This window comes from Tamandua tetradactyla, chromosome 13 (assembly GCF_023851605.1).
Source record: "Tamandua tetradactyla isolate mTamTet1 chromosome 13, mTamTet1.pri, whole genome shotgun sequence".
Taxonomy (NCBI): domain Eukaryota; kingdom Metazoa; phylum Chordata; class Mammalia; order Pilosa; family Myrmecophagidae; genus Tamandua; species Tamandua tetradactyla.
The window spans coordinates 59,822,996-59,850,956 of NC_135339.1; the positions used below are offsets into that span (position 1 = coordinate 59,822,996).

General features: G+C 37.4%; 1 protein-coding gene across 1 annotated transcript in view; it reads right to left on the bottom strand.

Moving 5' to 3' along the window:
• The window catches only part of HPSE2 (heparanase 2 (inactive)), a 771,963-nt gene that overhangs the window by 31,952 nt on the left and 712,050 nt on the right, over positions 1-27,961 (bottom strand). The window lies entirely within an intron of this gene.

The window sequence follows — 27,961 nt, forward strand, 5'->3', positions numbered from 1 at the left end:
ACTTCTCACTAGGAATGGTGGGCAGCCAGCCACGAGCCCATAACCCTTTAAGCAGCATCACCCCAATGAAGGGCTCACTCTGGTTTGACAATGAAGCCCGCACTGTCCGAAGTGGCCATTTCATTGACCAGATGGGGAGGGTAAGTGGAGGGGATCCTCAACTTTTCAATTTTATTTTCCTATAACTTGACTTTCACACTGGTTTATGACTTCTGTCTAATTATAGAATGGAAGATTTCAAACCCTTAGAATTGTCCTCAACATGAGAATCCAAAGTATTATCTTCCAAATATTATCACGAAAGACCACCAGCATGGTGGAAGGAGATGAAGCTTCTCTAGGCAGAATCCCAGAGTCCTCAATTTCAGAGCCAGAAACATAATAGAAAAATGTTTGCAAAGTATTGTGCTACTTCTTGACTAGCTGTAATAATTCTAAAATAAAAAGAAAAATTCTAAAATAAAAAAGGTGTTGTTTTTAATCATTCCAGGGTTCATTTGTAATTGATCAATAACTATGCCATCTGAAATCCACACATTTATCTAAGCTTACAAAAGCCCATCTACCACCTCTTGGATTTGTATTTGCTATTATCATGTTTTGCATTTGCATCTAATACAAATATAAACTTTGCATTTGTATTAATAAGCTCTTATAACCTATCATGAGGTAAAGACTTCGGTTTTTATAACTCATTGTGTGAAATGGGTCTTACTAATCTTAATATATCGAGGGGTTTCCCTTGCCCCTCCCCCTCCCCCAACCATCCATCCTGGAATTTAGTGAATATACTATTCAGTGCATATTGCACAAAGTCTTAAGGACATCAACTCTATTTTCTCAAGTTTCATCTTTTCAGTCTCAAAGATCTTTGTTTTTTTAAAATGCAGTCATTTATAACATTAACTGCTTAAACATGTCTAACTAACCCCCTACATCAGAAGAGTCTCAAAGATCCTTTGCCCCGATTTCTGGTTCCAAACTTTGCCCAACCATTTACCTTAACTGACTTTAAATATGGTCTTATAATATTTAAAAAGGTAAATGTTTAATCACGTTCAAACATTTAAATGAAAACTAACTTGCTGATTTAATTTGCTTTATTTTAATTACAATTTCTGTGTTTTTATTGATTATTATTTTGTGAAGTGACTATCACATCACATGTTTTTCCTTTGGAATGTAGATGGGACAAATATTCTGTCTATTTGTAGCTTGTCTTTTATCACTTTTTATGATTTCTTTGACATGGAGACTTTTAAAAATTTTTATAGGAAAATATAGCAATCTTTTCTTTTATCCTGAGAATGTCCTTCCTTACACAAGGTCAGATGAATTTTCACTTATATTTCTTCTAGCTGTTTTACATTATTTTAAAAGTTTTTAATTTAAAAATTTAATTCTTTGGAAAAGTTTTTGGTTTATGGTACTAACAATTAAAAATAATAATTTAGTAGTTGTTGTAGTATCACATAGTGAATAACCACTTACCACTAAGCCCATCTTTACCAGGTAGTACGTTATATAAAATTATATGTAATAAATTATATATATTTGCTATTTTATGTATGATGTATGTCATTGGTAAGAAATATATATAATTCTGTTCCTGGACTTTCTAATCTCTTCCACTGAGCTCTCCATTTTTGCAGCAATTCCACCTTGGTTTAATTATTACAATTTACATTTTAAACTCCAGAAGTTCAATTCCATTTTATTATATATTTTTTCTTTCTTTGTTCAAACTTTCCTTAATTAGTCATGTCCATTTATTTTTTCAAATAAAATTTGAAATAATTTTCTCATAGTGTTTATCGTTGTAGAGAAGTTTAAGCTAGTATGATTTGTATTGTATATGTAGTCCATTCGTTTATCTTTTAGTTTTTGTTTTCTTCCAGGATGCTTACAAGAATGATTCTTATCTTTGATATTTTAATTTTTACCAGGAGTATAAAATGTAGTTGTAATTTTGCTCCTAACCAATATAATATTTGTTAGCTTTATAAAAGTGGCATCATGCTGTATGCAATTTTCTGTGATATTACTTTTTCAACATTAAGTTTTATCTGCATTGTTATATATACATATAGTTCATTAATTTTCAATGTTGTATATTACTTCATTGTGTGAGTATACCACACAATGGTATTTATCCATTCTTCTGCTGAGGGAGATTTGGGTTGTACCCAGTTTTTCCTGGCTTTATCTATGTGGCGTTGACTAATTTTATTCCTGTTTTCTAACACACAGGTGAAAAACTCAGATGAGTGCAACTTCAACTATGACTGGGGACCAGTATCATGTGGGAGCGTCTAAGAACCATAAATTCATTGACTTTGCATCAGACCTACTGAATCAGAATGTCCAGGGCAGAGCTCAGAAATTGAGTGGCTCTCCAGGTGATCCTGATGCACACTAAATTTTGAGAAGCTCTGTTCTAGAATATTCCTAAAGTGGAATTGCTGTGTCATATGCAGGTATGCAGGTATTCAACTTTACAGGATGGTGCCAAACAGTTTCTCAAAGTGATTCCAATTATTCCAACTTATACTCCTTCCAGTGGTGTCTAAGTTCCCCTGATTTACATCCTTGCCAACACCTGTTATTTTTAGGCTTAATTTTTGCCAACCCAGTGGGCATAAAATGTCTAGGTCTTCTGTGTGTTAAGAAGCCCTTCTCTATGTCTAAGTCATAAGGATATTCTATACTTTCTTTTAAAACTTTTAAAGTTTTTTCTTCTGTAGTTAAGAGTTTAATCTCTCTAGAGTTGATTTAGGGGTACAGTGTGAAGTAGATATCTAATTTCATTTTTTCTTGTATGGATAGTAAGTTCTACCAGCATAACTGATTCAAGTATTTACTTTCTTCAGTGATTTGTGATGCCATCTGAATCATATATCAAACATCTATATACTCATGGGTCTGTTCCAGGCTCTCTCTATTCTGCCCCTTTGGTCAATTTTCCTGTCCCTGCACCAATGCCATTGTTTTAATATCATTGTTATATATGATACATTTTGAAATCTGGTACAGCAAGTCCCTTCTTATTCTTTTTCAAGAATGACTTTGCTATCCTTGTACTTTGCTATTCTTGGGTCTTTGCTCAATTCCAGACATTTCATAACCAGTATCGAAACAAAATCTATTGGGATTTTAGAATAACATTGAATTTATAACTCAAATGAAGAAAATTTACATCTTCCCATATTAGGTCTGATCCATAAATATGAAGGAGACTGAAAATATACCCTCTACGGGGAAGATATCATTCTCTCTCTCTCTCTCTGTCTCTCTCTCTGGCTTTGAAGGTGAAAGTTAAGTCATGTCATTTTTTTCTATTAAGAAATTATCAACAATGAAATCTTAAAAGAAGAAAACAGGAAGGTTTTCAGTTCAGAAACTGATATCAGAAAACATTTTATTCCTGGGATTTTTTTTTGTTATTAACCATTCAGTAGTAAGCATGGCAATAAGGAGAATCCAGTGTTAAATCCCAAACTTGCTCTGTTGGCGAATTAACTAATTTCCCATTCCTAGTGAAAAGCACTTTCACAGCACATCTACATTCCTCTTCTTCCTGCCTGCCCTTTTGATGTTCTATGAAAACCATTTTTTCATGGATTTCTTCACTTCCATTTCCAAAAACAAAAAAGCCTTCATTTCTCCCCCAATTCAAAGACAGTGTGCCCAAGTAAAGTGTGTAGTCTATGTAATAGCTGTGCTTCTCATAGACAATAAGCAAATGTTTGCTCTTCTTTAAAAAAAATCTGTTCACAACTAGCTCACATCTATTATTTAAGAACACTATACAGTAATAAAATTGTGTGTGTGTGTACATATGCAATAAGTTGGCAAACATAAAAATTTTTAGGATACTGGTTACCTTGAGTGGGGCAAGAGGAGTCAGGAGAATGGAATAGTAACTCAAAGGTTGATAAATGTTATTGATAATGTTTTAGTTTGGTGTTGCCTGGTGAATTTGTAAGTGCTGATTGTATTATTTTTCCTTAAGAGTAATGTGGATTTAGGTATTCTTTTGTATGTATCAAATGATATATTAAAAGAAAATTTAGAAAATCGTTGTATACAGTTGTTTATCACATCTTCCTTTATGAGGATGACATCCTTAATCTACCAGGCATTTTTTTAGATTGGCATCTTTTTAAATTGTTTTGCCCAAAGGGAAATGGTTTTATGCTGAGTTACTTTTATTTTTTATTTTTTTATTTTTTACATGGGCAGGCACTAGGAATTGAACCTGGGTCTCTGGCATGGCAGGCAAGAAATCTGCCACTGAGCCACAACCAGAGTTGCTTTCATTTTATCATCAGTTTTCTCAGGGGAATAGAGAATTTTGGCTGGTAAGTCAATTGACATATGAACTTATGGTAGGTCCAAATCCAAGGTGAATGTGACAATTTCACTTTAACTCTATGTACTGTTTTCAGATTCTATTTTCACTCTCATTCTTCTCTCACTTTTCTATCTATTCTCTTTTCTTTAAAACTCCATCCTCCCTTTCTCCCTGTCTTTGCTTGTCTCTCTCCCTCATGTAAACCAGTCTCTGAAGAATAAAACTATATTGTCTTTCTTTCTCTTTTTCTGCTTCTTTCCTCTTTCTATTACTTTACAATAAATATGTGCCCATTATATAATCATAAACAAAATTAAATGAAACAATTAGCAAATGAATATTTCTTAAGGAAATGATATGAAAAGGCAGAAAATATTGCCTTTACACATAGAACAGATAAGAAAAAAGAAAGAATACACATACATATTTAACAAAAAAAACTACATAAAAGATAGAATATAATAAGGAGTTTTCAGAAAATATGAGTCATCAAGAAGGAAGGAAAATATAATGGTTTTTTATGTCAATAATAAAAAAATCCAAAGCAAAGAATGCATTGTAATTTTCAAAGGACAAAGAGAGATACATTCTTTAAGTGTAACGGACATGAGAACAGGTTGAAGAAAAATAGTGTCCATTTATTAGTTTGAAAGGGAAAACTAATAACAGATGACACTAAAAAAGACAGAGGTTTTAAATCTTTCCTTTTTCTTTGCTATTTGTTAAAAAGTCAATTGCTCTCTGAAAGCTAGACAAAGCAGTATATGGAGTGAGTTGAATCAAAATAAATAGGAAAAGAGAAAGGAACTGCCAGAAGGTTGTAGAATTTACTGGATAAATTGCTGGACTGTGTGTTCCTCAAGGTCTAAGAAAGGCTTATCCATTCCTATAGTCCAGTGACCAGTAGAGAACCTGGTCTAAGAGGTGCCCGAGTTCAGTTTTATAAAGCCTACCAAGCTTAAAGGTCTGCACTAAGCATTGGGATATAGTGGTGAATAAGACAGATACAATTCTTGACAACATGAGACTTTTAATCTAGCAAGAAAGAGAAATCTTAAGCAAATGAGTTAGGCAATTACTTAATTTCAATGGTGTTCATTGTAATGGAGGAGTAGGTAGGAGTGTATCAGATGGTATAATAGGAGTCGCAGTCCATGCTAGGTTAGGGGTTGAGTGAAGCAGTCAGGGAAGAGGATTCTCAGGCAGTGACATTTAAGATTAAAGGAAAAGGAGAGGAGGGGACAGAAAGTGTACTGGGCAGGAGGAAGAGCATATTTAAAGGCTCTGAGATGGCAGAGGTTGGTATGTTTGAGAATTTGAAAGGAGAACAATACAGCCTGAGTTCAGAAAGTGAAGGCAACAATGGGACAAGAGGAAGACGGCAGGGCCAGTTCAGATAGACTATGATAAGGATTTTAGGATTTATCTTAAAAGAAATGGGAAGCCATTGCAGAGTTTAAGTGAGGAATTGACATTATCATTTTACATTTAATAGGCTGACTTTCAAGATTATACAGAAAATGGACTGGAACAAATCACTTAGAAGGCTAGTGTAGGAGAAAGATGATGATAGTTTCGTTAAGGTGGGGAAGTTAAAATAGAAGAGGAATTTGAGAGATATTTAGGAGATAAAATTGAGAAGATTTGTTCTCTTGTTATAGAGAACAAGCATGAAAAAGGATTCATAACTTTTCAAGCATTCAAATACTTAATTTTGGAGGATGGGATGGCTACTGGCAGCACAAGCAATAACAGAAATATTTTCCTTCTATCCCCAACTCCATGTCCTAACCCAAACCCAACCCACAAAAGCTTAGTGAAACTGAGTTCTGTCAGGGACAAACAAGTCAAGAACATATCTAACAACAACAACAGAAAAAAAACCCAGGATCAAACAGGGTAATATCAATAACTAACAAACTAGCATAGGTTTAATCTTTCCTGATGCATCCCTGAAATTTAGTTCTGACATTTCTTTTCTAATCATTTTCAGTGCATGTAAATCCAATGTGTGTTTTAGACCTGTCTTGTCTCCATTGGTTTACTTGACTTGTTACTTCTCATATCTACTATTTCCTTTAATCTAGAGCTGGACAAGGGGATCCTTGCTGTAGAGAGCCATCTTCCTCCGTGGGATCAGGAAGTCCACAGAGCCAAGGGCACATGTCCACCTTGCTTCCAGGACCTGCTCAACTTGGAGTCTGTCCTCTTGAGAATGGACCACACATAGCTCTGGAATGTGTATCACTAGGTGGGAAATATGGCAAGAGCCTGTTGTTTATGGAGGTGTGATGAGGGTTTGGGCTTGTGAACTGGGTTGTTTCTACTACGTGCCACAAGACCTTTCATGCTACACAACTGAGTAGGGGCAAGACGGGAGTGCTGGGCTATGACCATAAGACCTGCTTATATTAGGAACTCATCTGTTCTGACCAACCCAGTAAGAGCTATGAATACATTAGTTGAATCTTTTATTCTACAGGCATTTTCTAATTAGGTATTAGTGATATATGAGGTATTCTGTTAGGCCTGGGGGATTCAAAGATGAAAATGACATCTTTCTGTCCTCAAGGGACTTAAGGGGAAAGATGTATGTAAACAACTCTAAAACAAGGTGGCAGAAGTCAACAGCACATGAGCAGGAACCACTTGTAATGCTTTGAGAGTTCAGAAAAGGAAACAATCACTTTTGATCAGAGATTCTGGGGAGGATTCACAGGGAAACAAAAGTGGGCAATTAATTTATTGAGAGTATAAAGATATGTATACAGTCAAACCCTGAAAAGTTATTTATTGTCTTTGAATCTTAGTTTCCTGATAGGGGGTTAATGAGATAATACATCTAAAGGTCTATAATAATGTCTGTTACATGAATGTCCTTAATAAATGTTGCTTATTCTTCTCTTTTTCCCTTGAGATTTTTTTAACCTCATAAAAATAGTTATACTCCAGTATGTGTACAGTATGTTCTGAGTTGCCCCCCAAACATAACTGGTATGTGTGTCTGCGGTGTGTGTATATGCAGGGATGGGGTTTGGGGGAAGGGGAAGAGGTTAAGGATGGTTGGAAAGAAGCTCCTTGAAATCAGGGTTTATCTTTGCATCCCCAGTGCCTATGAACATTGATATTAGTACTCCATAAATGTTAGATTAGTGATCCTCTTGAAGCTGATAGGAGGGCTTCCAGGAATAAATGGGACTGAATGAATAACTTTGCAAGGTCTGAAGCTCATAAGCACTGATAGGCCTTGCTGCAGGTGCCTAAACTTGTTTAATTTCAATAGTTTCTGCTTCTGGGAAGCATGCATGTGCTGAAGTATAACAGCAGAATGAAGAATATTTTTTCCTTAATGGAGCCTCTTCTGTGACTTCCAAAGTCAGAAAAAAGTTGTTATATCTGTGGGCACAAATGCTCCATCAGTAGCTACTCTTCAACTAGAAATTTGACCTTGGAGAGCCAAGGGGAAATGAAATGGAATGTTGGGTTCTTGAACCAGATGTGGCAGTATGCCAGAGCTAACAGGTAAGGGAACAAACCCTGCTGCTCAGACTTCCTTCACAGAGAGGGAGCTTCAAGGCAGATTCAGAAAGTTTCCACGAGACTAAAGCAGCTCTGGGAAATTCGAAGAGCTACAGTTTTTGCTGCTGCCCTCTGAAAAGGGAATGAAATTCCTTCCAACTCATTTTATTTTACCACCCTGCTTAAAACTGTCAAGAGGTTTCCCATTGCTTGCAAGCTAGAGACGGCACACCAGTGTTTTTAATACAAATTGGCTCCTTACTCTCTCACCTTCCTCTACCTGGCCATAAAAATGTTCATGCACATTGATCTTCCCTCCTGCTATAGACAGAGCCTTTCTGTTTCTCCGATTACCCTCCACGCCCATGCTTCCTATCTCCAACCCATGCGCACACACACTCATACACACACATACACACAAACAGACACACATGCTTTGCTAACTCTTAACTTAGATGTAAACTCAAGAATCACTTTCCCAGGGAAGTCTTCCTTGACCATCCCCTACTCTCGGCCCTGGCTAAGTCACATTTCCGTGTTAATGTCCTCACAGAAGTTTCTTTCCCTTAGGATACTTGATTCAGTTTGTATTTACACATTTGTTGTAGGATTATCTGATTCATGTGTCCCTCCCCTTTTAGACTATGAATTTCATGATGATGTGACTATGTTTTTTCACAGCACCTAGACTAACATAGCACCTAGGATATAAAAGTACTCAATAAATGTAGAACCAGGAGGGCCTAGAGGCATCCATTTCCTCTTGGTCTGGCTCCCTGCCCCTTCCCTCTGTTACCCAGTCTTATCTACAACTGGACTTCAGGTAATGCATTTTGAAAACAAATTACAGAACTTTTATGTACTCAGTCTCACAAATCCCAGGCCTAAGTAAATGTGGGAGGCAGCATTGGCCCAGCTGGGGATTTCATGGCATAGCCAGTGGTCTCAGTGAGAAGCTTCTAACCCAGTACAATGGGAGTGATGCCCAAACTGGCAAATTGAGTGGAATGGAGACCTGTGCAGCTTCCAAAGTAGAATTACAGCTCAGAAGGTCATCATACAAAAGGGGTAGAAACTAGGGTATGAAGTCAGAATTCCAGGCACATTCCAAGTAAAAATAATCACAAACTTGCAAAGAGAGTTATAAAGACATGCTGTTATTTGCTCACTGGGACAAGACAGATGAGATCTTCTGGGTTCAAAAAGCCAGAGACAAAAATGATAGGCTTGTTGTAAAAAAAAATACTAAACTATACTCTTGCAATGAGAGTTATTTTTGGGAAAATGCATTTGAATTATTCCTGTTTCAACAACTTAAATGAAATCCTGACGCTCTAGGATGCCAATGAAACATCTTTTAGTATCAAGAGTGAATTGCCAGAAATAACCTTTCCTGAGAATAACTTGGCAGTATGTATCTAAAACCTTAAATTGCTGTATAGCCTTTGTCCCAACAATTCCACTTATCATTTATTCCAAAGAAATAATCATATATATGTGCAAAGATTTATCTTTAAGATGGATGCAGTAGCCAATATGGGTTTTGTGGCCCAATATCAATTCCTTCTCCTTATTATATTATTATAGCATCTAGATGTTCTTTGAGGAAATGATTTGGCCACGATTGTATGCTGTTTTACAAAGGATTTCTGACCTCCCTTGGGGTGAGCAAGTGATCATATTAGGTCAATTAGACTTTCTCTCCAGTGAATCTGAAAACTGAGTGGCATGGCCCAACAGACTAAGAATGGCTGGAGCAGATTTATTCTATGGACTGGCCCTTGAGGAGACTGACCATTTGAAAACTTACTACCATGTAGATTCCCTGTTTTGCCCTTGGATCTTATTCTTACCAAGCTGGGTGCCTTAGTTTTTCAACTACCTATTTATTCTGTCCTTAAGTTTGCTAGATTCTCTCTCTTTCTTTTTTTTTTCTTATGACCAAGAATTTTAATTGGTTCAATGGCCATCATAGCATCATTTCTTTACTTTCCAAAAATACTTTTATTGCGAAATCTTCATGGACATACATTTCATACATGGTGTACAATCAGTGGCTCACAATGTCATCACATAGTTGTGTATTCATCACAATGATCATTTTTTAGAATGCTTGCATCACTCCAGAAAAAGTAAAAAGAAAAAACTCATATATACCATATACCTTACCACTCCCTCTCATAGGCCACTAGTGTTTCCATCTACCCAATTAATTTTACTCTTTGTTCCCCCTATTTATTTATTTATTTATTTATCCATATTTTTTACTCATTTGTCCATACCCTGGATAAAAGGAGCATCAGTCACCAGGTTTTCACAATCACACAGACATATTGTAAACGCTATATCTTTATACAATCATCTTCAAGAATCAAGACTGCTAGAACATAGCTCAATAGTTTCAGATACTTCCCTCCAGCCACTCCAATACACCAAAAACTAAAAAGGGTTATCTATATAATGCATAAGAATAAACGCTAGGATAATCTCTTAACTCTGTTCGAAATCTGTCAGCCACCCAAACTTTATTTTGTCTCATTTCTCTCTTCCTCCTTTCAGTCAAGAGGGCTTTCTCAGTCCCTTGATCCTGGCTCCTGGCTCATTCTGGATTTCTGTCCCGCACTGCCAGGAAAATTTACACCCCTGGGAGTCATGTCCCATGTAGGAGGGAGGGCAGTGAGTTTACCTGCTGAGTTGGCTTAGAGAGAGAAGCCACATTGAGCAATAAAAGAGGTTCTCTGGATGACTTTTAGGTCTAATTTTAAGTAGGCTTAGCCTATCCTTTGCAGGAATAAGTTTCATAGGGGTTAACCCCAAGATCAAGGGCTTAGACTATTGAATTGGTTGTACCCACTGCTTGTGAGAATATTAGAAATTCTCCAAATGGGGAAGTTGAATATTTCCTCCTTTTTCCCCAGTCCCCTGACAGGGCTCTGCAATACTTCTTTATTCACTGCCCAAATTATTCTGGGCTATATCTGGGTATCACATTAACTTGAACAAACCAACAAAATCTCACATTCTATTCAAGATCCCACATTGCATTATTTTTAATGGGGTAAAAACCCTGAAAGCAATTAAATGTTCAATAAAAAAAGAAATTATTGGATAAACAAATCATGGTAGATCCAACAATGGCGACTTTGCAGTATTAAAAATTATTTAGAAGAATATTTAATGCTATCAAAAGATGTTCATTATTGTGTATAGAAAAAGAACAGGTTCAAAAATAAGATGATCCTATTTATGATGGGAAATAAAGTGTCTTTCTGTGGAATTAAAGTTGAAGGAAATACACCTAAATGAAAGCAGTAGTTATCTCTTAGTAGTATCATTATAGATGATTTTTCCTTATTTTCTTTCTGCTTAAGAAATATTTTTAAAACTTTCAAGAATAAATATTTAAAATAAAAAAGTTGCTTTTTTTAAACAAAGAATCATGTACTCATAATTTTGTTGCTAACTTCCTTAGATATAAACAGAAGGTCTATTTCTCTACTTCCGAAAGTATGTGTTTGTGTATGTGTATGATTTTAATCGATCTGTTTCTTATTGCCTTTTCTACATCTTTACTGGGATACACCACAGGTACTTCAAAATCATTTGTTTTGCCCACTGTCCCACCAGCTCCCACATTGTCTCTTCTCCTGTATTTGATATCTCAATAAATGGTATCTCTACTCACCCAATTGCTCAAGTCAAACAACCAGCATTATCCCTTGACTCACTCACTATTATCCTTCACTCTACATGAGCAATCAAAACTCATGTCCTATCCATTTTATCTAAGTATCTCTCCAGTCCTCCTACTTATTTCCATTTCCATTGCAAATACAGTGTCATTCAAACCACCATCTTTCTCCCAAGTGCTTTCCTTGCCCTCTCACAACTAGAGAGAACTTGCTAAAATGTGAATGTGATACTATTCCTTCCTGACTTAAAAATGCTTCAGTAGGTCCCATCTTTCTCAGGGCTGTGTCTTCTTGCATGACTGACAAGGCCCTTTACCATCTGACCAATGAAGACTTTTCCAGTCTCTGCCCTTCTCTTTGTGCACTCCAGCTAAACTGAATTACTTTTCTTCTTTGGGTTCCTTGAAAGCCCATTCTCCCACACCTCTGGACCTGTAGAAGTGCTGTTCCCTTTGTCTGATGTACTTTTACCCCCACCTCCACCTTGTCAACTATATTTCATTTTTTATCTAAGTCAAGCTTCCTCTAGGAAGTCTCCTGGAATGCTCAAGGCCAGGTTAGGGTTTCTCTCGTAAGTGAGCCAGAGGAAAAGCAGTTTTCATATTGTTATGTTAATTGACTATTTACATTATTTGTAGGTATTCCTGACCAGATTCCTCAGTGAGATCAGGGCCCATGTTTGCTAATAAGAATGTCAACTAAGATTTCTTGAGGGCTTAATATGTGCTCAGCACTATGCTAAGCCCTACACATGTATTATCTAATTTATTTTTTGAAATATTCCTATAAGGAAGCACTATAATTTTTCCTTTTTTACAGATGTGGTCACTGGGCTTAGCTATGTAAAGCAATTTACCCAACTGATAGTGTTGTAGCCCCAGAAACTAACACAGTGCCCCAATACATAATAAGTATTTAGCAAATATTTGCTGAGTGAAGTCATGTACTGAAATTATGTGGATAACTCTCACTATTTACATCTCTGAGTCTATAAATAAAAAGTGTTTGTAGGATGAAAAGTACCAGCCTGATCAAATGGGTAAGATGCAATATACAGCCAAAGGGTAAAAGCATCTTATCTCACTTTTGAATTAATTAAAAGAAGCTTCCTTAAAAATTCAGGACCACTGTTGTCTGAAGATAAATATCAGCCCTATCCTCTCTCCTCCTCTGAATGCTTGCTTGAGAATTTGTAAAATAGGAGGGCATACTTCACCAGCTGAACTAGATACAATGAACGCCAAGAGGTAAAAAACATCCTCCTCACCTGAGTTGCCCCCTGAGATGCCCCTTTGCCCTTCTTTGCTGCACTTTGAAGAGCTGAGAAGAGTCAAAACCAGATGTGCTCCCTGTACGTACCTACACGCTATGAGAACAGGCCAGAAGTTGAAAGCATAAACCTGGGCACCAATGTCATAATACACTGGGCACTGTAGTGAAGAGAAAAGAATGAAGCTGCCGAAATCACAAATATAAATTGGGATTTGGCAATACGAAAAGTAAGTGGTAAGGAATCTTCTGCCTCTCACCAGGATTGCCAAGATTTTAGATTTATGGGGTTTCCCTGATTCTCTGAGAGATTACTAGTCCCAGGCACAGTTAATTTTAGCCATAATGTATGGGAACATACTAAGAATAATCCCTTCTCCAGAATCCCAGGAACGTAGTAAAAAGTATACCATTTTTCTGATCTTAAAACCTAGAGCAGGGCTTCTCAATCTCAGCACTATTGATATTTTGGGCTGGATAATACACTATTATGAGGAGCTTTCCTGAATATTATAGGGTGTTTAGCAACATCCCTGATCTCTAACCACTCCATGCCAGTAGTATCTTCCTCCCCAAGTTGTGACAACCCAAAATGTTTCCAGACATCATCCCTGGGGCCCAAATCCTCTCTTTCCCCATTTGCACAACCACTGAGCTGGAGTGTGGCAAATGAAAACACTGGTATGACCCCCCCCCCCCCCCACATACACACATACAACATCACACAGAATCTCATTAACATACATGCAGGAACACACGTTTCTTGTTGAGTAGAGGAAGGGAAAAGAAACCTATTATACTAACATTTTATGTTTGATGGTGATATGTATATATAAAATCAATAATATAATATTTTGTTAATATTCACTTAAAAATTTTTCCTCCCATTGGCCCTAGTCAACTAAAGTTTCCAGGCATGAAATACTTGTATTACAATCTACTTAACCTCTTTGCCTTTTGCAATGGAGTTGGTTCCCTGGATCATTCTGGATTTTTGGATACTTGTGTGCTTCCAGCAGAAGCAGAAAAGCATAGGCTTTAGAGTCAGAAAGCTTGGATTGGAATCACAGTTAAAATTCTTATTTAGCTGTGCTCATTTTAAGTCTCTCAACTGGCAGTTCTTCAACCTATAAAAACTTGTAGATGGACAATGGACATCTGTAATTCTTGACTGCAGTGAACATTGAATGAGATAAAAACTGTTGTGCAGAACCAGTTCCTGCTATAAATATTTTCTTCCTTTGGTGCCTGAAGTAAGAGTGAGCGAATGTTTCTCTCACAGTGTCTAGCACCCCTGGAATATTTTTTCCAGCTCCTCTCAAAACACAGTGAGGGAAGGTGAGTAAGTAAAGCTGAGGTAAGCAGAAAAGACTCTAGATGGTGACTTACAGATTTCATCCGGGCTTGGTCAGAAGCAAAAACTTAGGTTATAGTAACCAAAGACTGGGCTTGCATGGATGGGGCTTGTTCGGAGAGAATGTCCTCACACAAGACACATTTGCTGTGTGATTCTGTAGGCTATGCTGTGGGTGGCAGTAATTGAAGCTGAGCTTGGAGTCTAGTTCAACTTCAGGACTTCATTGGTAAGACCGCCACCTTGACAAGGTAGTTTCTCTCTAAGCAGATTCTCATCTATAAAGATAGTACTTGTGTCTACTGCATGAGGTGGTTGAGAAGAGAACCGAGATACACATATAAAAGGGCCCACCCAAGGCCTGGTGAGTAGTAGACACAGAAATATTAGTTGATGCTACTACTAATAATTATATCCTATAAATGCATACCTGAGCGAATATGTATTACATCTGAGTATACTCACAAAAGAATCAATGATGGGGAAAACAAGGTCCAAGACAGATAAGACAGAATCAAAATAGCTAATCAATCAAAAGAGAAAAGGCAAAGATAAAGTATGGATGAGCAGAAAATGCAGAGAAAAGAGAAAGTAGGCAAAAAGACAAAGGTCACTCAATTATTGTTCCCTCCTTTCACTGCATAAGCTTTTCTGTACCAGAAATTCAGAAGTACAAGTCAGGGAGGTTAAAGTGAATGTAAGGAGCTTGGAGAAGAGGCTTTACAGTGATGCACTGCCTTCTAGGCAGATTACATAAGCTGGGCTGAGAAATTTCTACAAGACAGTTGGTAAGACCTTGGCTCACTCCTTTGTTCCAGCGTGGCATAAGGCTAGCTCGTTTCTGCCTGCAAAGAGGAGAAGCAAGTCTGCGAAGTCAGCAGCAGACTTAACCACAGCTTTAACAGGCCAACGGCAGAGTCAACCAAAAGGACCCCACCAGAGGAGACATTCATTCTCTTGACAGCCACTCTGATGAGCTCAGGGGATTCAGAACACAAAAGCGAAGGTGGTCTCCACCCACACAGCCCAGGAAAGCCTGCAAAACATCGCAATGTTCACAAGCTATTTTGCAGCCGCTTCAATTAAAGAATTAAACTGTATTTGAGTAGCAGTAATATCCGTGAGAGCCAAATTGGATTGCTCCTTGGAAAACAAGCTACCACATCTTTATTGTGCACACACTCATTAGCAAATACGTAAAAATAAAACAAAACAAAACAAAAAACAGTTGGAGAAAGATGTTTTCCTGTTTTGGAGACTTTTTAAAAACGGCATTTAATTCAATCTGGTATGCATGGCTGAACCTGAAATGACTACAATGTGTGACTGGTGGGAAAGCATGACCAAAGTAGTTTTGTCTATCAAGCCATCTCTACAAGAAAAAGGGCTATCTCCCTTTTCTTTCTCTGAACATTTAGAAGGGTCTTCTAGGTTTGGGGCACTTCTAAGTTCAGGATGCTTCCAGAGGAAAAAACTGCTGCTTCCAGACACTTAGGTCAGTCTTTCCATCTCTCCCCTCACTGCTGAACAGAACTTAAATTGATAGATAGTCTTATCGTCTGTAAGGTTATACAGACCCTAGGACCATCCACAGAGGGATTTAAAAACCTGGATTTCAAGTAATTGCCACAAAATAACCTTATATTTTACATTTTAAATGTAGAAATATGCCTGTTGTGTTTTCATGGAGTCTGGTAAGTTTCTCTTAATGGGGTCCATTAAGGTTCTCCAGACCCCTGCTTTATGAAGCACATACTTGTACAGATCCAGCCCTCACAGTAAAGTGGGCTTCAAAGTGTAAGGTCAGATCCATCCTTCAAGAAGAGACCATATATCATAAAGGTATAATGGTATCTTCATTGGTAACAGGTTTTACATAATTTTAAAAAGTAGCTAGCTTTTGCAATCTCCAAAGTATATTACTGCACCCAAAAGCTGGGGCATAGAGTGTAGAGATATGAATAAAGAAAATAAAGAATAAAGCTGGTGAGGGACAGAGAAACTTGGTTCCCTCCACACCCTGGAATGGTAGCTGAGATGTGCTTTGGTGTGTGTGAAGAGGAAGAAGTGTTTGAGATATCTGAGGCAGTTCCAGGGTGAGAAAAAATAGATTGTGTAGAATAAAACCCCCTGCTATCAGGGAATCTAAAGTAGGTGACACAGGCAGTGCAGAGAAAATGTTGAAGGCCCATATTTCATTCTGGGCCTTGTTGATAGTTAGCATTATGGTGGCTATTTTGTTGGCATGAAGTGAAGAAGTGAACTGGTGATTACGTGACAAACCCATATTGCAAAACTAGCTGATTCTCAACAGAAAATATACTAGAGCCAAAATTAACTACAGTGGTCTCCATACAGCAGGAATTTTCCTGGGTTGTGGCTCAATTTTTCCTACATGGATGCTGCCTTAAGAACAGGGATGCACCTCTCTTGGTTGGACACAGCACAGAGCCATTGAGCAAGGTTTTCATTTGTAGTCATCGCCATGTCCTTAATCTTCAGGTGTGATTGAGCATTTGTGACATGAACACTTTGGAGCAGGTACTCAGCCAATAAATATTCTTATTTTGAGAAGCCACAGTACCAACTCAGTAATCACCATTGATATTTTCATACACAACTCTTCAAATATTGGAAATTGATCATTACAAAATTAAAAAGTTTCATTTAAAGTGCATTATGGATTTTGTATAAAGCAATATTAGTTGATGGAGAGGTTGGAAAGAACGCAATCTTGGCACCACAACCCAGTATGAAATAGAATATGGACTCTCTGAAATGTGCAAAATTTTCAGAGTTCAAAGAAAAGTTCAATTTCAGAAAACTGCCAGCTGGAAAACAGCTTATTGAACCCTGAATGAAGACATTACTATAAATCTCATAATATAATTTGATGATTCTGACATTTGCAAAAGAGTAATGACATACGTCTTCAATTGTGCAAAGTCAAACTCTTCACACAAAAGAAGCTAGATGGAAAATTTTATTCTAATTTTCCTCTAATCACCATTCCACAGTTTTAAGTGCCAGTAATTGTTTCAAAGTATAAGTAGAAGATTAAAAATGTGCTTAAAAAATTTCCCCTTATGATTAGGAATTAAAGTCTGTGTAGTATAGGTTCATTACCTTCTTGCTTACATCCACATTAGAAATACGCTAGAAAGGAAAAATTGGAAGAGTCTTCTCTATCTCCTTGGACAAAGATAAAACAAAATTCTCAGATGTTTTTGGAAGAATAAGATCAGAAAGCTTAATAGGTTAGGGGCTTTTCATAATATGAAAAGTATTTCTTTTGGCAGAGTCAAGGGCTTCTGCTCTACTTGTGCTTTCTTCCACATATCCTTTCTCAAGTCCAGTGCTGGCTTCATAGGTACACAACTGGGCCCCGTTCTCAGAAGCGCCCTGTGCTCAAAGAGCCCTTCACTTGACTTAATCCTCTGCTATAGTCATCTGGAAATTCTTAGTAATATTATCTTCAAACTTGTGTTTTGTAAGTGAAGTCCAATGGGATAATGGAACATGCAGACGTGCGTAATATGCGTGTACAGTTTCTTGCTACCCAATTAACAAATAATGTTTGCAATGTCCAGGAGCACAGAATACTGGTAGACCCATGACACATGGGAGTTCAATGAAACTCAAAGTGAGTACAAATAAGTGTGTCACATTTATGACTAAGGGAAGGGATGACCGACAACCCAAAGAAGTCATACTTTCCATTCACACCAGAACTTGTTTCCAATACAGGAAGAAGTAAATGGAATTCTAAGAAACATGAATGTCAAAAGAACCTATTATACCCTGTCATACTCTTCCCTGTATTAACCAACCACTTTTGTTGAAAATGATAACATAAAAGGAAAGGACAACCTATAGGACCTTTTTTCTCTCAGTCCTTCCTTAGTTAGTAAGCCACAGTTAGTGAGTGTGGATAGAATGTGAGCATATCAAGAAACAAACAAAAGAAACAAAAACAAAAAGAAAACCTGAGTTCAATTCCTGATCCATGCACTGCCCAAAAAACAAAAAACTATATACTCACGTACAAGCTATGGAATATAGTGTAATTATAATAGTGTAATTCTGGAAATTCTGCATACAAGTTAAATGTTTGCATATTTGTATTGAAATCTTGCATTGTATAATATAAAGATGAATGGTAAAATTCATGTCAATTATTTAAAATTTTAATATTCTTAATTTAGAACCACATTAAACAGCAAATAAAAAACACCATAAGTCGAGAGAGAAACTGGAAGAAAGGAATAGCTTTATGTTTAAGTACATTTAATGGCACTTTTTCTACATTTTTGAAGAAGAAGTCCCATATTCCTATTTTACATTAGAACTTGCAAATTGTGTACCTGGCCCAATTCAGTCATCATTTTTCTTTCTTTTTTAACTTTCTTATTTTTTTATTGTGAAAAATAGTATATATAAAAAGCGATAAATCTCAAAGCACATCACTACAATTAGTTATAAACAGATTTCAGAGTTTGATGTGTAGCCTCACAATTTTTGATCATATGTATACACCACAGGTTGCCATTCTAATTCTCAGTCAGTGTATCCTTCTAGCTGCTCCAAGACCCTGGAGACTAATAGAAATATCAATATAATGATTCAGCAGTCATACTCATTTGTTAAATCTTATCTTCTTTTATTAACTCCACTTTCTTTTTTGATCTTTCTCCCAATCTTTAGGGGTATTTGGGCTATGCCCATTCTATTTTTTTTCATGTTGGAAAGGGCTGTTGATAGTACATGATGGGGGATGGAACTAGTTGATGTTCTGGAGAGGCTGGTCCCTCTGGGTTTCAGGACTTATCTGGCCTAAAAACCCATCTGGAGGTTGTAGGTTTCTGGAAAGTAATCATAGTGCATGGAACCTTTGTAGAATCTCAGATATTTCTCTGGGTGTTCTTTAAAGTTGGCATGAATGGTTTTGATTGGGGTTTGGCAAACCATGATAAATAGCAATCAATATCTAGCCGAAGCGTGCATAAGGTAGCCTCCAGAGTAGCCTCTTGATTTTATTTGAACTCTCTCAGCCATTAATTTGTTACAATTCTTTTTCCTTTTTTGATCAGGAAGGCATTGTCAATCCCGCAGCCCCACCCTTGGAAGTCATATCTCATGTTGCTAGAGAGACTTTTACCCCTGGATGTCATATCTCATGGAGTGGGGAGGGTAATGATTTTCTTTGCAGAGTTGTTCTTAGAGAGAGAGAGAGGCCACATCTGAGCAACAAAAGAGGTTTTCTGGAAGTAACTCTTAGGCATAACTGTAGGTAGGCTTAGCTTCTCTGCTACATAAATAAGCTTCACAAGATCAAGCCTCAAGATTAAGAGCTTGGCCTACTGACCTGGAGTCCCTAATATTTGAGAAAGTATCAGGGGGTTCCCCACTGGTAAAGTTTAATAGTTCTATATTTTTTCTACCATCCCTCAAGGGACTTTGCCCCATATTTTTAAATTATCTGCTCAACATAATCTGGGATGTTTCCAGGCCTTCTATTAAGCCATACAGAATTATAAACCCTCATTCCCATTGCTGGTTTGATATGTTTGGGTTGTTTAAATGATCTATTCAGACAGGTTGAGTTAGATTATGTGCTGCAGAACATTTAGGCATGGACAAAACAAACCTCTCATTCTTTGGTCTCATATAGTAGGTGAAGTTCTAAAATGCAGACAATGTCCTCCTTAACACCGTATTCTGATTTACTTTACTCCTGACTCCATCAGCTTCGTTCTTATCTCTAACTGAAGCCTGATCTCTTTTTCAATTTCTTTAACAGTTGTTGTATGTGGCAATGCTAACTTTCAGACCTGAATCTTAGGTGTCATACAGGTACCCCAAGTTTTAGAGAAACACCAGGTTATATATTGCAAAACCTCTCAAAATCTAGAAATAATAATTACTCCTCCAGACTAAATGTGACTGCTATAGGAGCTTGCAGTCTAGGCCCCAATTTTCTTACAAGTATTTCTAAATGAGACCATACAATATCTGTTCTTTTGTTTCTGGCTACTTTGCATTACATAATGTCCCACAGGTTCATTCACGACATTGCATGCCTCACATCTTCGTTCCTTTCTATAGCCACACAATATATGATCATATGTATGCACCACAGATCGCCATTCAACTTCCCAGTCAGTATTTCCTTCACCCACCTCCATCCATTGGGCAGCCTCGCTTTTCTTAGCAACTTTGTATCATCACAATATCCCCTTCTTATATATATTTCACAGGCATATACCTTAAAATGGAGTGGGGGTCAGAAAAACAGAAGAGAGACTTACGGACTACTTGGTAGAAAGAAAGTCCCAAAGGAGAACCAAGGCGGCTTTTTGACTATGAAAAGAAAAGCCACAGGAGGACAGAGGAAAAGATGGCCACAGCTAATTAATGGGAATGGGGGAATCTTTCTCTGATAAAAAAGGGGTCTGTTGCATGAGATCCACAAGTTTCAGAGAAAGCAAAGCAGGCTTGTGATTACCATAGTGACCAATATTTACCTCTATGACCTACCATTTCAGAAGGGCAGGAAGTGAAATGTAGGGGTGGGAGTGGGTTGGAGGAGATGTGAGCTCAGGATGGTAAGACTGGTAAAAAGACTTCAATAGTCTACCTCCGTAAAATAATTCAGGAATTTGACAGCATTACAGGAATGATGTTTAGCAGCTTTTGACAACAACTATGGAATGATGTTTCAAATTAAATGTTTTTGTGTAACTCTCTGGTAAGAGTAACAATTCTATATGATAGATGCTCCCCAGAGTGCAAGGCAAAATTACATGAATAGTTTCTAAAAGTGCACTGACTTAAATAAATTTTCCCAACATCAAACACTCCCTGGCAACCTCTCAGTGCAGGGATGATGATTGCCATCATTCCTGAGGCACAAAGTCCTCAGAAATTAGAGTTTCTCCTAATTTTACCCTCCTAGTATGGTTAAATGTGGAGAATAGTTATATGTGCTACTTAAGGACCTGAATGTGGGAGAGAGGTAGAGAAAACTGGGTGCAGCAAGGGAAGTCTCAGTTCTATGAGGGACAATAACGATAAGTAAGGTCTAGCTAGGATCTTTGTCTTTTACTGTGAGTTGGCATTTACATGGGTGATAAGGGAAAATCACTGACAATTTCTATAAGGAAAGCTGCAACTTTAGCGTGGCTACAAGACAGAAATGTGACTAGGCCACTTACACAAATGCCATTTCTTCTGCAGCATAACAATCACATCATTGGATGTATCAAATCAACTTTGACGTGAGTTTTAGTTTTGTTAATAACACCAACTCCTATATCAAATTAAACCCCTATAGTATGCAGTGTAACATTAATCTTGGGGAACCATTCTCATTTCAAAATCACATTTTTTGGGTTCAAATTCAGTGCCCATGCAGCACGCCCATCTGCTCATTACTTCAAAAATAAATCCAGAGAACACGGTTTCCTAAGGCAGGCTAAAATACAGATTATGGCATCATTAAGTTTATGGATGACGCTAGTGGGAAGAAGGGCAGGTTAAGAATTCCGCATAGGAATAATGCAGGGTAGAGGCCTGGACAGAAAATCTGAATCATAAAAGTAGATGATGGTGAATGACTGTCTTTGTGTGGGCATGACTAGATTAAGAACAGGGCTTATTGGGTCAAGGTGGATGAAGCTAATATACATTTTTGGGGCCTAGCACTTTAGAAAGGGGCTCAGGGTTCAACTGTCTTAATATCAATTTGAATCCCTTCTAAAGATTTTTAGCCAATCCTCTCTGGATTGGAGGGTCTGAAGCATTTTTTTCAGGGGATCTCAGACCTACTCTTGGGGCCTAAGGAATTCTTATGCAGTGCAGGGTTGATGTGATTAGGACAATACCATCCTAGGGTTTGCATAAAAGAGAATATAAAATTTGATCCCTTGGTTTCTTTCTTGCCCTTAGCCCTTCCCATGCAATTTCTCCACATATCCTTTCATTCCTACCTCCTACATATGTCTTTCATCTGTCTCCTTCCACTTTCTCCACTGCCTTGACCCTACTTGAAGCTATCAGTTTCTCACCTGGTCTAGCTCAGCCTCCTACCTAGGCTCTCTGCCTTCACTTTTGCTCCTTTAGAATCCATTCTCCATGGAGTAGCTAAAGTGAGTCTCCCTGAAACATAAAACAGTTTATTTTCCTTCTTTGTTAAGTGTTAGAGGGTTGCCCATTGTTCTTAGACTAAAATCATCTTCTTCCCATCATCTCCAGGCCCTGCATGATCTGGCTTCTTCTTTCTCCAATCCCATTTCATATCACTCTTCTACCTCACTACATCTAGCTTTCCTCTCTGGTCTGTGGATCCCCCAAACCCTCTCCTTTCTAAGGCCCCTTTACAGGAAATCTCTTGCCTTAGCTTTTCTCAAGGCTACCTCATTCCTATCCTTTGGGAATTCTTAAGTGCCCCATCTTAGAGACCTGCCTTTCCCAACTTATCTTTTTTTTTCATTGAGAAATCTTCACACACATGCATTTATACATGGTGTACAATCAATGGCACACAATATCATCACATAGTTGTGTATATATTACTACGATTATTTTTTAGAACATTTGTATCACTCCAGAAAAAGAAATAAAAAGAAAAAAGAAAAAACTCATACATACCAAACACTTTAACTCTCCCTTTCATTGACTACTAGTGTTTCCATCTACCCAATTTATTTTACCCTTTGTCCCCCATTATTTATTTGTTTATTTATATTCATATATTTTTTTTACTTATCTGTCCATATCCTGGATAGAAGGAACATCAGACACAAGCTCTTCACAATCACACAGTTACATAGTAAACATTATATCTTTATACAATCATCTTCAGGAATCTAGGCTACCGGAACATAGCTCAATAGTTTCAGGTACTTCCCTCTAACCACTCCAATACACCATAAACTGAAAAGGGATGTCTATATAATGGATAAAAATAACCTCTAGGATAACCTCTCGACTGTTTGAAATCTTTCAGCCACTGAAAACTTTATTTTGTCACATTTCTCTCCTCCCCTTTGGTTAAGAAGGCCTTTTCAATCTCTTGATGCTGGGTTTTGGCTTATCCCGGGCTTGTCCTGTCCCGCATTGCCAAGGAGATTTACATCCCTGGGAGTCATGTCCCATGTAGAAGGAAGGGCAGTGAGTTCAACTGCTGAGCTGGCTTAGAGAGAGAAGCCGTATCTGAGAAACAAAAGAGGTTCTCTGGGGGTGACTCTTAGGCCTAATTTTAAGTAGGCTTAGCCTATCCTTTGCAGAAATAAGTTTCTTAGGGACGAACCCCAAGAATGAGAGCTCAGCCTATTGATTTGATTGTCTCCACTGCTTGTGAGAATTTCAGAAATTCTCCAAATAGGGAAGTTGAATATTTCCTCCTTTCTCCTCATTCTCCCAAGGGAATTTTGCAAATACTTTTTTATTCACTGCTCAAATCACTCTGGGATAGGCTAACTAACCTGGACAAATCAACAAAATCTCATGTCCTAGTCAAGATTCCTTGTACTTATGGTGTTCAACTAATCTGACTATACAAGTTAAATTAGGAGATACACCACCCAAAATATAAATTTTGCACCAAATAAACATCTCTCCATTTAGACTCACACAGAAGTTGAAGTTTTAAAATATAGATGATATCATCCTTTACCCAGTCTTCTGATATACCTTAGTCCTATCCAGATCACCTTCTTTCATATCTCTACTTGATGTCTGATCACTTTTTCAACTTTTAAAACAGTTCCTGCATGGGGTATTTCTGGCTTTCATAGTTTCAGAGCTCTAATTCTGAGTCTCAGCTGTCACATAAATACCCAAAGTTTCTGGGAAAGACCATGTTATATACAAACAGTCCAGTATCTCAGAATTTAAACTTAGCAGTTACATCTCCTGAATATAAGTACCATCTTATCTTAAATAGCGCTTTTCCAGAGCTTCCTAAACATTTAGGATGTTTACCATAATCTGTAGTAACTATCCTATTCAGTTGTTTATTATTTATCTCTTCACCAAACAGACTGTGACTTCTGAAGGCAAGAGATCACATCTGTTTCCTTCATGGCTATATTTCCAGAGTCTAGCCCAGTGTTGGCACGTCTGGCACTTAATAAATATGTGTTGAATAACTGAACCAGTGTTCTGTCACAAAGGCACTGCAGTGCCCAGAATATTTTAAAAACCAGACCTCTAAATCTTATGGTTCTTCCTAGTCAAGATACCTGCATTCACAGAGATGACGAACATACCTGGACAGTAAAACTAACTATAATTTCAAGATTCCATATTACTTATCTGAGGCCATTTAGAAGTGGGGCAGGTAGATCATATGCAAGGTCAGGGGATATCAGAACCTCTGAACCTTCTATCACAGCAGTGGCAGCTTTGAAAAGAACTTTTTTTTTTTCTTTGTACTTTCTACCTACATCTTCTCTGCCTTGGAAAATGTTTCTAAATTTAGTATCAGCTAGCTTCTCATTAAGGTGGCTTTCACATATGTCTTTTAGATCATGAATGATGATGAGAGAAACTACAATTAAATGGTTCCTCATCCCTGACAGCCTCACAGCAGGCATCCCCCAATCCAGCCCAGAGTCACTCATCACTCTCCCATGCTTGCCTTCCTCCAGCCAGTTTTCACTTCATTTGACTGGCTTAGATTCAAGCACACTTCAGTTTCAAAAACCGGGCCTTATGAGATATAATTCTAGACACTTACATTCTCTGAGTCATGTCATTTTTCAAAAAAGCATCTGATGTAAGTTTTAGAGGGCATTTCCGGAGGCAGAGCTGGAATTTAAAAAAAGAGTAGGAGAGCCAGAGGATGGATGGTACTTTGATCAACTCTCATTCCCCAGGCCACATGGTGATTCCATCAGTGAGGCTAAATGTGTGCAGATCAAACCATGAAAGCCAGTGGAGAACAGACACCCAATTAGTTATAATAACCTTTGACTGGTAAGTGAAAGGAGAAAACTACAGAAACATGGACACCCAGAAAGAATTTCAGGACCAAATCACTCGGAGTTTCCTATCTGATGTGTCAACTGGGAAATGCAGACATGTGGTGGGCATTCATCAGAATATGGGGAGCTGAGGGATTGGGAAGCAACAGCCTGGAATGGGCTTTCAAGTTACTATGAAAGAAAAAAGCAGGCCATATATTTTTAAGAGAAAAAGCCTCATAAATCTGACAGTTCCACTCCACTTATTGCAAATCCCAGTCATCTCTAGCCAAACCACTCTGTTTTCCTGACACAGACTTGCACAGTGGGAAGACATTCTGAAAAATCAATGGTATTAACCGCAAACCACTTATGGTACACCCTGGGCTCAATCATAACGTCTTTAGATCCATTCAGAGCAAGGTGGGGCACCCTCCATTTACAAACACACATACACACACACACCAACCCTTTTACTCAACCAACACACATGCAGTACCAGCCTTACACAGGCATGAGAATTATGCAAGTACATTTTTTTGTTTCAATCCTTAAATCGTGTTAAACTTTCTGTCTGTTTTGAAACTTATGTTACTGGTCTCAATAATACTATTACCCAGTTATATTTTTATATTTGTTATGTTGAATAGACTAACTGAGATGAAAGCAATGGCTTTTTCCCAGTTCAATCTGCAAATATTGACCGATAACAATATCTATCACCACATTTAAAATACACATATACTTTGACTCAGTAATTTCATTTATAGCTATTTTTACTATAGACTTACAAAAACACACAAAGATATCCTTAGTAAACTATCTTCTTCACTCTTCTTGTACCCAAGCAGCTGAATATAGCTGGAGAAAATCACACAAACAGGTAGATAGGTTTCATTTGAAAACTATCTCAAATCTCACATGGGCTCCAGATACTACTGATAACCCTACATTGTTTCTTTAGTTTCTCCATCAAGCTTGCTTTTCTAAACTCTAAGATAACTATTTTATGCATTTCCTTTCTCAAATTTTCTTCTCCATTCATTTCCCTTCTTCTCAACTGATACCTTTACATTATGCTTCAAGTAGTACAAGAAACCATATTTTGGAAGCTTTTTTTTATCTTCCTACCACCCAATCTATGGATGATTGCCTCTGTATTCTTTGGTTCCTGTACACACAGGAAATGCTGTTCCCTCTAAGGAAGGCTGGTCTCTGTATCTCTCATCTCTCATCCTTGTTCTCTTTTGCATTGCCAATCCTTCTTGCTTTCCCCTGGCTTTATATATGCTGACAAATTTGTATCTTCTGCTTAAGTATCTCCTTTGAGCTCCAGACCTGCGCTTAAACTGCGAACTTATTATATACGTCACTTGGCTGTATCAAAAGGCTGTCAAACTTGACATGATCAAAGTAGACCCTTGATTTCTCCTTTCCCCACAAACTTACTCTTCTCCTACTCATTTCCGCATTAGTAAATGTCTCCTTTACTCATCAACTGTCCAGGAATCTCTTCTTTAATACTCACATTCACTCCTGTTATTCATGGGAGTTCGTCCTTCTAAATATATCCTGAATCTGTCCATCTCTAGCTACCAGCTTAGCTCAAACCATCATCATCTAGTGCCTGGACTACTGTTTCCTTACTAGTTTCCTATCCATTCTTGCCCCATTCCAATCTATTCTCAACATACTAGCTGAGTATTCTTTTAGTATGTATATATTAAAAGGTTGTATTATATATGTATAATATATAATTTGATCACACTACTACCCTGAATAAATTTATCCAGTGGTTTCCCATAGCACTTCAGAAAAAACCCAAACTCCTTATCATGGCTTACAAGAACTTGTATAATTGGTATCTGCTTATCTCTCCAATGTCCTTTCAAGCCTTCATCCATCACTTTTCAGCCATATTGGCCTCCTTTCAGTTCCTTGAAGATGCAAAGTTCCATCCCATCTTAGGGCTCTTCAAATGTTATTCCATATGTCTGGAACATTCTACCATCCTTTGGGTCTCGGTTTAAAAGCAACTTCTCAAAGAGTTCTTCCCTGGCTATGCTGACCAGGGAGTGCTCCCTGTTATTTTATCATGGCACATTTCACTTTCTTCATACCACGTTCACAATTTGTAATTATATATTTACTTCCTTGCTTATTTTTATATCTTTCTGCTATATTGTAAACTCCATAAGGCATGAATCATTATTCAGCTATGTATACTCAGCCCTTCACACAGTACATCACACATAGACAATTAATAAATATTGATGAACATTTGAAAGAATGAATACCAGAAAATTTGTTATAGTGTTGTTACAATAGCCAAAATGCAAGCAGCTTAAATGTTTATTAATAAGTTGAAAATTAAATAAATTACTGCATATTCTTTAATACTTAATCTATTTGCATAGACAAAGAAAGCTGAGATATATTAAGTGAAAAAGCAAACTTCAAAACATTGTATTTAAAAAGGTTTATGCCACACATAAATATATTCTTGCATATGCATAGAAAGTTTCTGATATGAACATGAGAAACTGTTCATAGCTGATACTTCTGTTTAGAGGGAATCTTTTATGCCCTCACGTACTGCTTGGCTTTCTTACCATAATTATGTATTGCTTTTACAATAAAAATCCTGTTAATTAAAATATTAATTAATAAACATTTATATATGCATTGCATTCCTTCTATCTTCAAGGCACTGTTCTGTTTGCTCCTACGGCTACTATGCCCACAAGCTATTGATTTCACTTCCTGATTGGCTCCCGGCCATCTCTACTTTATGTCCCTGCTCTGC